General features: G+C 42.0%; 1 long non-coding RNA gene across 1 annotated transcript in view; it reads right to left on the bottom strand.

Annotated features, from left to right (window-relative positions):
* Positions 1–617: 617 nt before the first annotated feature.
* The window catches only part of LOC140491787 (uncharacterized), a 106,822-nt gene continuing 94,746 nt past the window's right edge, over positions 618–12,693 (bottom strand). The window contains exon 3 of the long non-coding RNA XR_011963427.1: positions 618–1,870. This is a non-coding gene — a long non-coding RNA (uncharacterized lncRNA). The remainder of the gene's footprint in view (positions 1,871–12,693) is intronic.

The following is a 12,693-nucleotide window of genomic DNA, read 5'->3' as shown; positions in this document are numbered from 1 at the left end:
GAAGGAGTGCTTTGTTGTTGTGTGCATGTGCTGGGGATCCAATCCTTTCGGATACTTCTGGATCCTCTGGGAATTAAAAATGAATCTTCTAAATATTGCTGTGTATAACCACGAAAAAAACATTTGTAGGTGCATTAAAGTGTTTAATAATTTTCTTTGAACACTCATTTATTAGTTCGAAAGATATTGGAAGGGCAGTTGCCTGGTCAGAACTGCCCAGATGCCATGTGATGAAATTTCCAGGAATTCTGCAGCCAGCGTTGTTAATGCTTCTTGTAAACAAAAGTTTAAAGCTCTGAAAAGAAGTCCTTTGCATGACATCCAGACTTGGACTGACAGGCAGAAAACATTTAAGTTTCACACAAGTTAGGCAATTTCGCCATATTTTCTAACATTCTTGCCACTGCCCATGTTGCTCAAGAAAGCAATTAATTCCACTCATTTCAATTGCAGCAAATTGATCAAAAATAGGATTACCATAAAAATAAAGAAAATACTTCGAAGAAAATTTTTTACACTGAGTACCTGTATTCCTTATAACATATTATGCTTTACAGAAAGTCATATCTGAGACAGATTATTAAAAGATTTAATAATAAATGTTACAGATATTTGTGAGTTAATGAGTACAAGAATACAAGGGGAGGAAAATGATATTACACAAAGCCAGCTCTAGTGGAAGTGGCATTGACACATGCTCACTTTTTTTTCGGAATTAAACACGTGATTCTATGAGAAAGCAATTGCTTTCTGCTCCACCTACAGCAAACTGAAAAAAGGAACCTCTGGGTGGAAAGGGCAGCGATCTTTTGTTCCTCCGATGCATATTAATCATGTATTTAAAATGTTCCTCTTATAAATGTTTTAAGGTTGGTAGTTTAGTCATGGACATTTTTCTTTAAGTCCTAATGCTCCAACCTAAAGGAATGCCTTCCTTAAAACTGCAGTTTTAAAATCATTTTCTTCAAAAGCTCTCAAATGTCACACTTTAATTATGCACACTATTTTGAAAGGCCAATTTGATTAAATATATTGCTGATGTAAACAAGTTAGGTTTCCTGTCCAAACGTGCATTCCTTGCAGACAAAAATGAGCATTTCCTTCCTGTTGCTGTTATTTTTGACCACATTAGTTCATGTTTCTAACCTTCCAGAAAATAATTGTCACTGTATTCGCACTTGTTGTGAATACTCGGTCGTGAAATTACATTTTGTTAGATCTCTACAGAAAACTCAAATTCAGATTAAGGCTGACAATTTTTCATTGGATGGAAGTTTTTCATTTGGATAGCTGTTGGGAAAAATAAATGAGACCAAGAAAATAGTTGAAATCCATGAGAGAAAGAAAACGATTTTCTGCTACCGAGTGGTTTTACAAATTTCATTTTATCATTTAAGCATGTGTATTACATTGACTTGAGGTACAAACTTGCATTCAAACTATTTTCCTTCTCCTGACACAAAGACGGTAGAGCTAAATTTGAAAGATCAGTGTTTCACTTTGCGAGCAACAAACAGATTCCTGCAGTTCTTCACTGTAGTGTCAATTTCCATTTAAGTGGCCAACTTGTTTCGAATGATCCAATTCCTCCCAGCAGCATGGTACAGGTTTTGTGAAAGGAGTCTGCAGGTCTTCAGCCAGGCAAGCTCAAGACGTTTTGTGGCCAATTTACAATTGGCTGCTGTTTTATCATGATGGAACACTTCCTTTCATGGTTGGGAATGAAAATCTGATAGGACTTGTAGTTCTCTGCCAACATTAATTTTGTGTCGATGGGAAGTGGGAGTTGTACTGAGAATTGCCTGGTCCCCAGCTAACCTTAGGATGAGACGAGTCAGTCTGTATGCATTTGTGTAGCAAAACTGTGAACCTATAAAGGAAAGATAAATTATTAGTGTTATTATTATGCAATATATTACATCATTACAATATTATTCATTTTTACATTTCTGAATTTGTTTTGAGATATTTGGCTTGAATTAATAGCATAAGAGCTCAGAACACTATTTGGAGTATTCAGGGTCAAGAGGTCAATGATCAAAGGTTCCTATTAGTGCACAGGTAAATCTGTTATGTTTTTTGAGAATTGATATATACTCCTTATGTTTGGTTAAGAATCATACAGTCCAGAAGAGACCTTTTGGCCTATTGAGTCTATATGCCAAAATATATTACTACCTACATTATTTCCACGTTCCCACACTAGGCCCATACCTTTGAATGTTGTGATATTTCAAGTGCTCAAACGTGTACTTTTTAAAGGTTGTGAGGTTTCCTGCCTCAACTGCTCTCCTCAGCAGTGCATTTCAGACAGCCACCAATCTCTGGGTGATAATGTTTTTCCTTAAGTCCCTTCTAAACCTTCTGCCTTTCACTTTAAAATTATGCCCCATTCGTTTAATTAAATTATTCAACCTTCACTGCTCCAAAGAAATTAACTTGAGCTTATTCAGTCTCTTTTCACAGCTCAGATACTCCATCTCAGGCCCCATTCTTGTGAATGGACTCAGGTGCAGTCACATCCTTCCTATAGTGTGGAAACCAGAACTGTACACTGTACACCAGCTGTGGCCTAACCAAAGTTCTGTACAGTTCCAACACGACCTCCCTGCTCCATGACTGATAAAGACCAGCATGACACATATCTTCTCAACTACGCTATTAATCTGTCCTACCATCTTCAGGAATCTGTGGACAACTAACCCAAGATCCTTCTGTTGCTGTGCACTTCCTGGTTTCTTGCTATTCATTAAATAATCGCTTGTCTTGTTCCTTTTTCAAAAGTACATCATCTCGCATTAACAGGGTTAAATTTCATCTGCCATTGATCAGTCCATCTGACCAATCTGTCTACATCTTTCTGTAATGTAACACCTTCCTCCTCACTCAACCACCCAGCCAAAATTTGTGTCATCTATAAGCTGACTTATCATCCTCCCCACCTCAACATTCTCATCTACATCATTTATGAATATCATAGACTCCCTACAGTGCAGAAAGAGGCTATTTGGCCCATCACGTCTGTAGTGACCCTCCAAAGATCATCCCACCCTATCCCTTTTACCCCACATTTACCATGGCCAATCCACTTAATCTGAACATTTTTGGTCTCTGGGAGGAAGTCGGAGCACCCATGTAGACACAGGAAGAACGTGCAAAGATTCTTCACCCAGTAGGAATCAAACCTGGGTTCCTGGCACTGAGAAGCAGCAATGCTAACCACTGAGCCACTATGCCACAATATTATCAACAATAAGGGACCCAGCATTGATCCCTGTGCTATGGTAAAAAACAATGACTGTAGATGCTGGAAACCAGATTCTGGATTAGAGTGGTGCTAGAAAAGCACAGCAGTTCAGGCAGCATCCAAAGAGCAGGAAAATCAATGTTTCGGGCAAAAGCCCTTCATCAGGAATACGGGCAGAGTGCCTGAAGGGTGGAGAGATAAATGAGACGGGGGTGGGGGTGGGGAGAAAGTAGCATAGAGTACAATACGTGAGTGGAGTGGGGATGAAGGTGATAGGTCAGAGAGGAGGGTGGAGGAAGGTAGCAAAGAGTACAATGGGTGAATGGGGGTGGGATGAAGGTAATAGTTCAGATAGGAGGGTGGGGTGGATAGGTGGAATGGAAGATAGGCAGGTAGGACAAGTCATGGGGACAGTGCTGAGCTGGAAGTTTGGAACTGGGATGAGGTGGGGCAAGGGCAAATGAGGAAACTGGTGAAGTCCACATTGATGCCCTGGGGTTGAAGTGTTCCGAGGCGGAAGATGAGGCAGTCTTCCTCCAGGCGTCGGATGGTGAGGGAGTGGCGGTGAAGGAGGCCCAGGGCCTCCATGTCCTCGGCAGAGTGGGACGGGGAGTTGAAATGTTGGGCCACGTGGCAGTGTGGTTGATTGGTGCGGGTGTCCCAGAGATGTTCCCTAAAGCGCTCTCATAGGAGGCGTCCAGTCTAGCCAAAGTAGAGGAGACCGCATCGGGAGCAACGGATACAATAAATGATATTGGTGGATGTGCAGCTAAAACTTTGATGTATGTGGAAGGCTCCTTCAGGGCCTTGGATGGAGGTGAGGGGGGAGGTGTGGGTGCAGGTTTTGCAATCCCTGTGGTGGCAGGGGAAGGTGCCAGGATGGGAGGGGGGGTTGAAGGGGGGCGTTGACCTGACCAGGTAGTCGCGGAGGGAACGGTCTTTGCGGAAGGCGGAAAGGGGTGGGGAGGGAAATATATCCCTGGTGGTGGGGTCCATTTGGAGGTGGCAGAAATGTCGTTGGATGATTAGGTTTATGCGAAGGTTGGTAGGATGGACTGGGGGGTTCTGTCCTTGTTACGGTTGGAGGGGTGGGGCCTGAGGGCGGAGGTGCTGTGCCACAGCACAGCAGGCTCCAGTCAGAAAGACGGTCTTCACTAACATTCTCTCTCTCTCATCACTAAGCCAATTTTGGATCCAACTTGCCAATTATCCTGGAAAATATTCAATGTCTAATATTTATAGTGAAGCGATTGAATTCTTTTTATTCATTTACATGAATATTACTAGCTCGGCTAATGATTATTGCCCATCCCTTGTTGTCCTGAGGTGGTGGTAAGTTGCTTTCTTGAACTGCTGTAGTTTATTTACTGTGGTAGACCCACAATACCATTCGAAAGAGTCTTCCAGGATTTGACCAATGACATGAACCACCCATTTATTCAGAAGCTAGTAACACTGCAGTGAGTGACTTATTTCTCAATTCCCCAAAGCCTGTCCAACATCTACAAGGCACAACTTGCGAGTGTGATGGAGCACTTATCTTTGCCATGATGAGTGCAGCTCCAATGAAACTCAAGAGGCTTGACACAATCCAGGACAAAGCAGGCTGCTTGATTGGCACCACACTTGACAAACATCCACCATCTCTACCACTGATACTCAGTAGTAGCAGTGAATACTATCCACAAAATGCACTTCAGAAATTTGCCAAACATTCTCAGACATCATCTTCCAAACCCATGACCACTCTTACCTAGAAGGTCAAGAGGAAGCAAATACATGAGAATACTATCACATGCAGAGTTCCCCTCCAAGCCACTCACATTTCTGACTTGGAAATATATTGCCATTTCTTCATTTTCACTGGGTCAAAATCCTTCAAGTTCCTCCCTAATGGCATTGTGAGTCTACCTACAGCACATGGCCTGCAGCAGTTCAAGAAGGCAGCTGAAGGACAATGAGGTGTGGATAATAAATGCAGGACAAGTTGGATGCAGCCACATCCCTGAATGAATGTAACAAAATTCTGTCATCCTCTGCTAGTACAATAACTTCGTCTGCTGTTCCATGACCACTACTAACCAATCTGAATATTGTGCTGAAAACAGACCTCTGGACTGCTTTGAGATTCTGGGTAATCCAAGATGGAGGACAGGAAAAAATTGTGGCTGTAACAGCTGCTCCTTTTTTGAGGTATTTTAGGTTTTGAAGGTGATTTCCTCAAATTCCAGGAGCAGCATTAGTGTTTTGTATGCTGTTGCATTATTTTGGGGAAAAAAAGGCAAAATAATAGCACTTTTAATCGGAACAAAAACAGACGAATATACCGAGCACATGGTCAGGAGGGAGAGAGAGAAATAAACCTACACTGCTAACTGATGCAGCAGTGAATCTGCACAGTTAATGCCTTTGCTGTTTCAGTTCATGTATTTCTGGACATGAGAGTTCGTCTAGGAAAAATGAACAAACAGCAAAATTCACAGCTGATCTTAGAGGAACCTGTGTGGGAGAGTTCAGCACAGGAATTGATAAGTGTATAGTTTTTAATGTGTAACCTTGTTGTAACTCTGCAGTAGTGAATAGACTGGGTTTTTTCTTGATTATATGTTTATTGAAATGTGCCTCTTGATTAAATTTTAAAAATATAAACCATAAGTACTAAGTTACCAGGAGCACTGTGTTTTAGAGCAAAACAACGGTGCTATTTTCTGGGTCTGCAGATTGTGAAGGAGCAAAGATGGCCTTTAGTAGAGTGGTGTACTCTTCCTGTCGGATGTGGGAGTAGAGGGGAAGTTTGCATGTTACTGATGATTACGTTTGCAAGAAGTGTGTTTGGTTGCGAATCCTGTTGGATCACATGGATTGGTTGGACCGACAGTGAGAGGCAATCAGGAATTTACAAGAGCTAGGGGGTGTGATGGATGGCAGTTATAGGAAGGGAGAAAAGCCGCAGATAGAGTCAAGTAGATGGGTTGACTCCAGGAAAGGTAGGAGGGGAAAGCAGGTAGTGCAGGAGTCTTCTGTGGCTATCCCCATTTCAAACAAGTATGCTGTTTTGGCTGATAGATTCTCAGGGGAATGTAGCATGAACAGCCAAGCTTCTGGTATTGAGACTGGCTCTAATGTTATGAGGGGTATGTCAGGTTCCAAGCAATCAATTGTGATAGGGGACTCCTCGTCAGAGGCACAGACAGATGTTTCTGCAGCCAACAGTGAAAAATCAGAATGGTTATTGCGTCTCTGGTGCCAAGGTCAAGGATGTCTCAGAGAAGGTGCAGATTGTTCTCAAAGGGGAATGGGACCAGCAGGAGGTCAATGGAACTAATGACATAGGAAGGGAAAAGGATGGGATTCTGAAGGGAGAATATAGAAAGTTAGGCAGGAATTTAAAAAGGATACCCTTGTGGGTAGTAATATCTGGATTACTCCCAGTGCGATGAGCTAGTGAGGCTGGGAATGGGAGGATACAGCAGATGAATGTGTGGCTGAGGAGCGGGTGTATGGGAGAAGGACTTACATTTTTGGGTCTGAAATCTCTTCTGGGGTAGAAGTGACTTGTACAAGAAGGATAGATTGCACCTGAATTGGAAGCGGACTAATATACTGGCAGGGAGATTTGCTAGAGCTGCTCAAGAGGATGTAAACTAGTAGAGTGATAGGGGTGGGGGTGGGGTGGGATCCAGGGAAATAGAAAGGAAAGAGATCAATCTGAGATTGGTTCAGTTGGGAAAGGGAGTGAGTCAAACGGTCAGGGCAGACAGGGACAAAGCAGAGAACAAGGTCGGACTGATAAATTAAACTCAGTTATTTCAATGCAAGAGGCCGAACAGGGAAGGCAGATGACCTCAGGGCATGGTTAGGAACATGGGACTGGGATATCATAACAATTACAGAAATGTGGCTTGAGGATGAACAGAACTGGCAGCTTAACATTCCAGGATATAAATGTTATAGGAAGGATAGAAAGGGGACAAGAAAGGAGGGAGAGTGGCATTTTTGATAAGGGATAGCATTACTGCTGTACTTAGGGAGGATATTCCTGGGAACACATCCAGGGAAGTTTTTGGGTGGAACTGAGAAATAAGCAAGGAATGATCACTTTATGGGGATTGTATTATAGACCCCCTAATAGTCAGTGGGAAATTGAGAAACAAGTTTGTAAGGAGATCTCAGTTATCTGTAAGAATAATTGCTTAGATTAGATTCCCTGCAGTGTGGAAACAGGCTCCTTGGCCCAACAAGTCCATGCCAACTCTCCAAAGAGTAACCCACCCAGACCCATTTCCCTCTAACTAATGCTATGGGCAATTTAGAATGGCCAATTCACTTGACCTGCACATCTTTAGACTGTGGGAGGAAACCAGAGCACCCGGAGGAAACCTACGCACAGAACATGCAAACTCCACACAGACAGTTGCCCAAGGCTGGAATTGAACCTGGGGTCCCTGGTGCTGTGAGGCAGCAGTGTTAACCACTGAGCCACTATGCTGCCCTGGGTGGTTACGGTCATGGATTTTAACTTTTCAACACAGACTGAGACTGCCATAGCGTTAAGGGTTTAGATGGAGAGGAATTTGTTAAGTGTGTACAAGATCATTTTCTGATTCAGTATGTGGAGGCACCGACTAGAAAAGGTGCAAAACTTGACCTACTCTTGGGAAATAAGGCAGGGCAGGTGACTGAGGTGTCAGTGGGGGAGCACTTTGGGGCCACCGACCATAATTCTATTAGTTTAAAAATAGTCATAGAAAAGGATAGACTGGATCTAAAAATTGAAGTTCTAAATTGGAGGAAGGCTAATATTGACAATAGTAGGCAAGAACTTTCAAAACCTGTTTGGCGGCAGATATTCGCAGGTAAAGGAACACTGGAAAATGGGAAGCCTTCAGAAATGAGATAATGAGAGTCCAGAGAAAGTATATTCCTGTTAGGATGAAAGGAAAGGCTAGATGACTAGAGAAATTGTAGGGAATGCTGGATGACTACAGAAATTGAGGTTTTGGTTAAGATAAAGATGGAAGCATATGTCAGGTACAGACAGGAGAAAGGCCAGCTTACAGCGTTTATCGAACAGTGGCTTCCACAGCTTTTAAATCTGGAGACTGGATCAAGCCAGGTAAGGGTGGAATGGGCCTACTGGGTTGCAATACATGGGCCCGGCTTGAACCAGCACCCCCCCCCCCCACCCAGGTCCTGTTCCGTCTGCAGAGCTATAAGGAGAGGCAGATGCTCTTAGAAGCTTCCAAAAATCTTGGGAAAGATCCCCAAACCATGCTTTATAAAGGATCCAAGATTATGTTATTCCAGGACTTTTCCCCAGCTGTGGTCCAAAAGAGGAAAGCGTTTGATGAAGTGAAGAAGTGTTTATGGGACTTAAATATTCAGTACTCCTTGCGCTACCCAGCGACGCTACGCTTTAATCATGAAGGGTCCGTGTATAACTACGGATCGCCGGAAAAGGCCAAGGAATTTCTGGACTCTCTTAGATAAATTGTAAGAGTTAATTGATGTTGTTTTGCTCTCCCCCCACTCTGGTTTACATCCCCCCCTTGTTTGATATTAATCCCTTTTTTTCCTTACTGTTTAATATTATCTTCAGGGGGTGGGGAGAGGGATTTATTTATTTGTTCTCTACTTAGCAATTTTCTCCCCCTTTTTAAAAAAAAATATACATATATAGGCCGGGGGGTCTAGTTAATGTTGGTGGGGGGAGGTGGTTACCTTATCCTGTTTTATTTCTGTCTTTAGGAGCAGGGTTGTTTTCCCCGGTTAGTTTGTATTGTTATATTTAATTATTACTTGTTGAGGCTGTAATTTTATAGTTATATATGTTTATACATGGTATTAACATTACCAAATATATCCATTTTGGTGTGGGTGGGGGGTGGTACTGTGCTCACTGTTAACTCTAGCTCTGTAGTATATTTGAACTTTCTTCATCCTATCAAGGAGCGCCTGGGTCAAGGGTGAGGCACTGGTTGGGAGAGGACACGATGGACTGTTGGAAAGGAAGTGATACCCCCTGGGAACAAGGGGGAAAATTTCTATTTAAATACGTTTTATATTTTTTAAATTTAGAAATAGTTTTTTATTATATTGATGTGAGTGTATTAAAGGGCCTTTATTTTTGTAAATTTTATATGCTCCATGCTCATGATGTTCTGGATAGGGTTTCCCCTCCCGAGGGGTCTCGGACTTGCCCGGACGATTATGGTTGATCTGTCGGTTAAGTGGTGCACCCGGAATGTCAAGGGGAGTAATTCACCGGTCAAAAGGAAGAAAATATGATCAAACCTCAAGAAAGAAAGGGTTGATATAGCTCTCCTACAGGAGACACACTTATTGGATAAAGAACACTTGAAATTACGACAGGATGGATTTGATCAGGCCTTGTTTTCTTCTTTCAGCTCAAAACGTTGTTATTCTTATTCGGAAGAATTTCCCTTTCAAAATCCTAAATCAGATAAAAGACGAATCTTAAATTTGTATTGCCCCCTGGCACATCCTTTTAAATTTATAACAGAAGCCGTCTCAAAATTGATGGCTCTCGGTGCTCGTCATAGAATTATAGGGAAGACTTTAATTGTATTATGGATCCGGAAATAGACAGGATTCCCAAGAGTATTGCAGGAGTATCTCCCAGATCTAGACAATTGATGGATTTGAACAAAGAATTAGGATTAGTAGATGTATGGAGGTGCCTTCATCCACAGGGCAGAGATATTTCTTTTTACTCCAATCCACATAAATGTCATACCAGAATCGATATGTTTTTTGCCCCCTTGATTTTTAAAAATTCTATATCTGTAAAATAGGCAGTATTGCAATTTCCGACCATGCTGCTATATATATGGAAATCAAGGTGAGGAACAATGAGACATCCCCCCAGCATTGGCTTATGGACCCCTTCCTGATGAAAGATAGTAAATTTGTAAAGTACTTCTCTCAAGAATTTAAAACTTTTTTCAAAATTAATTCAGGTACGACGAGCAACCCATCAATGATGTGGGAGACCATCAAAGCTTACGCACAAGGTTTGATCATTTCATACTCAGCGACCCAGAAAAAATTAAAGGGAGAACAACAGCGTCTGCTCGAAGCTCGCTTAAAAGCAGCTGAAACAGCATACGCTGACAGACCTTCTATTATCAAATTACAAAGTATTACAGCCCTTAGGACAGCTCTAAACACCACGCTTACCCAAACGGCTAAGAGGGAAATATTATTTGCAAAACAAAGGTTATATGAATTTGGCAATAAACCTGATAGATACTTAGCATTTCTCGCAAAGAAAAAGAAGGCCCCTCAAACTATCACGTCTATCAAGGAAAGTACGGGTATTCTGGCTCATGATCATAAAAGGATTCTTTAATGATCAATCTAATTATGATCAAAATTTTATTCTGATTTATATATACCGCAGGATTGCGAAGACAGGACTAGGAGGATGCAGTCATTTTTTAAAAACCTGACCATTCCGGACCTAACTCCGGAACAGGTATCGGTCTTGAATGTTTCCCTAACAATCCAAGAAATACTTGACACAATCAGGCAACTTCAGAGCGGTAAGGCGCCCAGCCCAGATGGCTTTCAAGCTGAATTCTATTTGCAGGAATATTGGCTGGTCCACTTATGGACATGTATAACTATTCATACAGTCAGGGTTGTCTCCCACCTTCGCTGAAAGAGGCGAATATCTCTCTTATCCTCAAAAAAGGAAAGGAACCAGAAGATTGTGCGTCATACAGACCAATATCCTTGCTAAATGTAGATTTTAAAATCCTCTCTAAAACGTTAGCATTGAGGCTACAAAAGGGTATTGCTACATATCATAAAGGAGGATCCGACGGGGTTTATTAAGGGCCGTAGATCATCCAATATTGTTAGAAGGGTTTTGAATGTGATTCAAGCCTGCCATCTGGGAAAGATACCAGGAGTAGTAGTCTTATTAGATGTGGAAAAGGCATTCGATAGGGTTGAATGGTCATATTTGTTTTACACATTGGAAAGGTTTGGCGTTGGAAAGGTGTTTACCAAATGGGTCTCAACATTGTATAGTGATCCCAAAGCAGTTGTGGTTACCAATGGATTAGGCTCGGATAGCTTCAGTGTGGATAGGGGCTGCCATCAGGGATGTCTTTTTCGCCATTGCTATTTACGCTAATAATTGAGCCACTAGCAGAAGCTACACGGGCTGACCCTAATATAACGGCCCCGAGGATTGGTACAGGTAAACATAAAATCACCCTTTATGCAGATGATGTTCTTGTATTTCTCAGTAATCCCCTGATGTCCGTGCCTCGTTTATTCCAAGTTATTAATACATTTAGTGCATTTTCAGGCTATAAAATTAATTTCTCAAAATCGGAGGCTATGCCAATGGGTGGCCTTGCTAGTATATCCCACTTATTGGATGGATCCCACTTTCCCTTTCGGTGGTCCCTGGAGGGTTTCTTATACTTAGGCATTTTTATTACCCCAGTATTTGGTCAGTTATACAAGGCTAACATTGTGCATTTACTGGAAAGGATAAGGCAGGACCTCCAGCGATGGGGAGACCTTCCAATTTCCTGGCTGGGTAGAATAGCACTAATTAAAATGAATGTCCTGCCCCCTCTCCTATACCCTATGAAAATGCTTCCGGTGATGCTGCCAAGGCTGGAACTACGTAAATTATATGGCTGGTTGGGTTCCTTTATCTGGAATCATAGACGGCCCCTCATTAAGCTGAAGAAGCTACAGCTTCCACAGGCAAGGGGAGGATTGGTTTCCCAGATTTTAGGAACTATCACTTAAGTTCCCTATTAAGTTACATAGCTGATTGGGTCTTGTCTGACCCGCAATCAATCTGGCTGGACATCGAGGCTTCTCAAGTAAAATGCCCACTTATTAACCTTTTATTTTCAGACAAGACGGAAGTCATTACGGATCAATGTAAAACCCTATAATACTAAACACAATTAAAGCTTGGAATATAATGCGGCAAAATGAAGGCAACTCACATAAAACATCCCCCTATGCTCTGATAGTGGGAGCATGGGGATTTCAATCAGGGCTTACAGATGCCACTTTCAAACTCTGGAGATCCAGGGGTGTCTCGTCTAGGGGACCTATTTAAAGATGGGGTCCTGATGTCTTTTGAACAGCTGCGTCAGAAATTTGGATTACCTAATGGAGACCTCTTTCGATACTTCCAAATTCGAGACTACATACAGAAGAAGACTACGTTATTAGATAGTCTTTATAAATCAGATAGAGAACGTAGAATGCTATGGCCAATGGGGGTATCTTCCGTCAGCACTATTTATCATTTATTACATGATGAAGTATCGGGAGATATGGACTATCTGCTTAAAACATGGGATCAGGATTTGGGACAGGAAATCTCTATAGAAACGTGGAATCACATTTGGGAAAATGCCAGAAGAATTACCATTTGCAACAGA

The sequence above is a fragment of the Chiloscyllium punctatum genome, chromosome 20, assembly GCF_047496795.1.
Source record: "Chiloscyllium punctatum isolate Juve2018m chromosome 20, sChiPun1.3, whole genome shotgun sequence".
NCBI lineage: Eukaryota > Metazoa > Chordata > Chondrichthyes > Orectolobiformes > Hemiscylliidae > Chiloscyllium > Chiloscyllium punctatum.
This window is presented reverse-complemented; position numbering and strand designations above follow the sequence as displayed.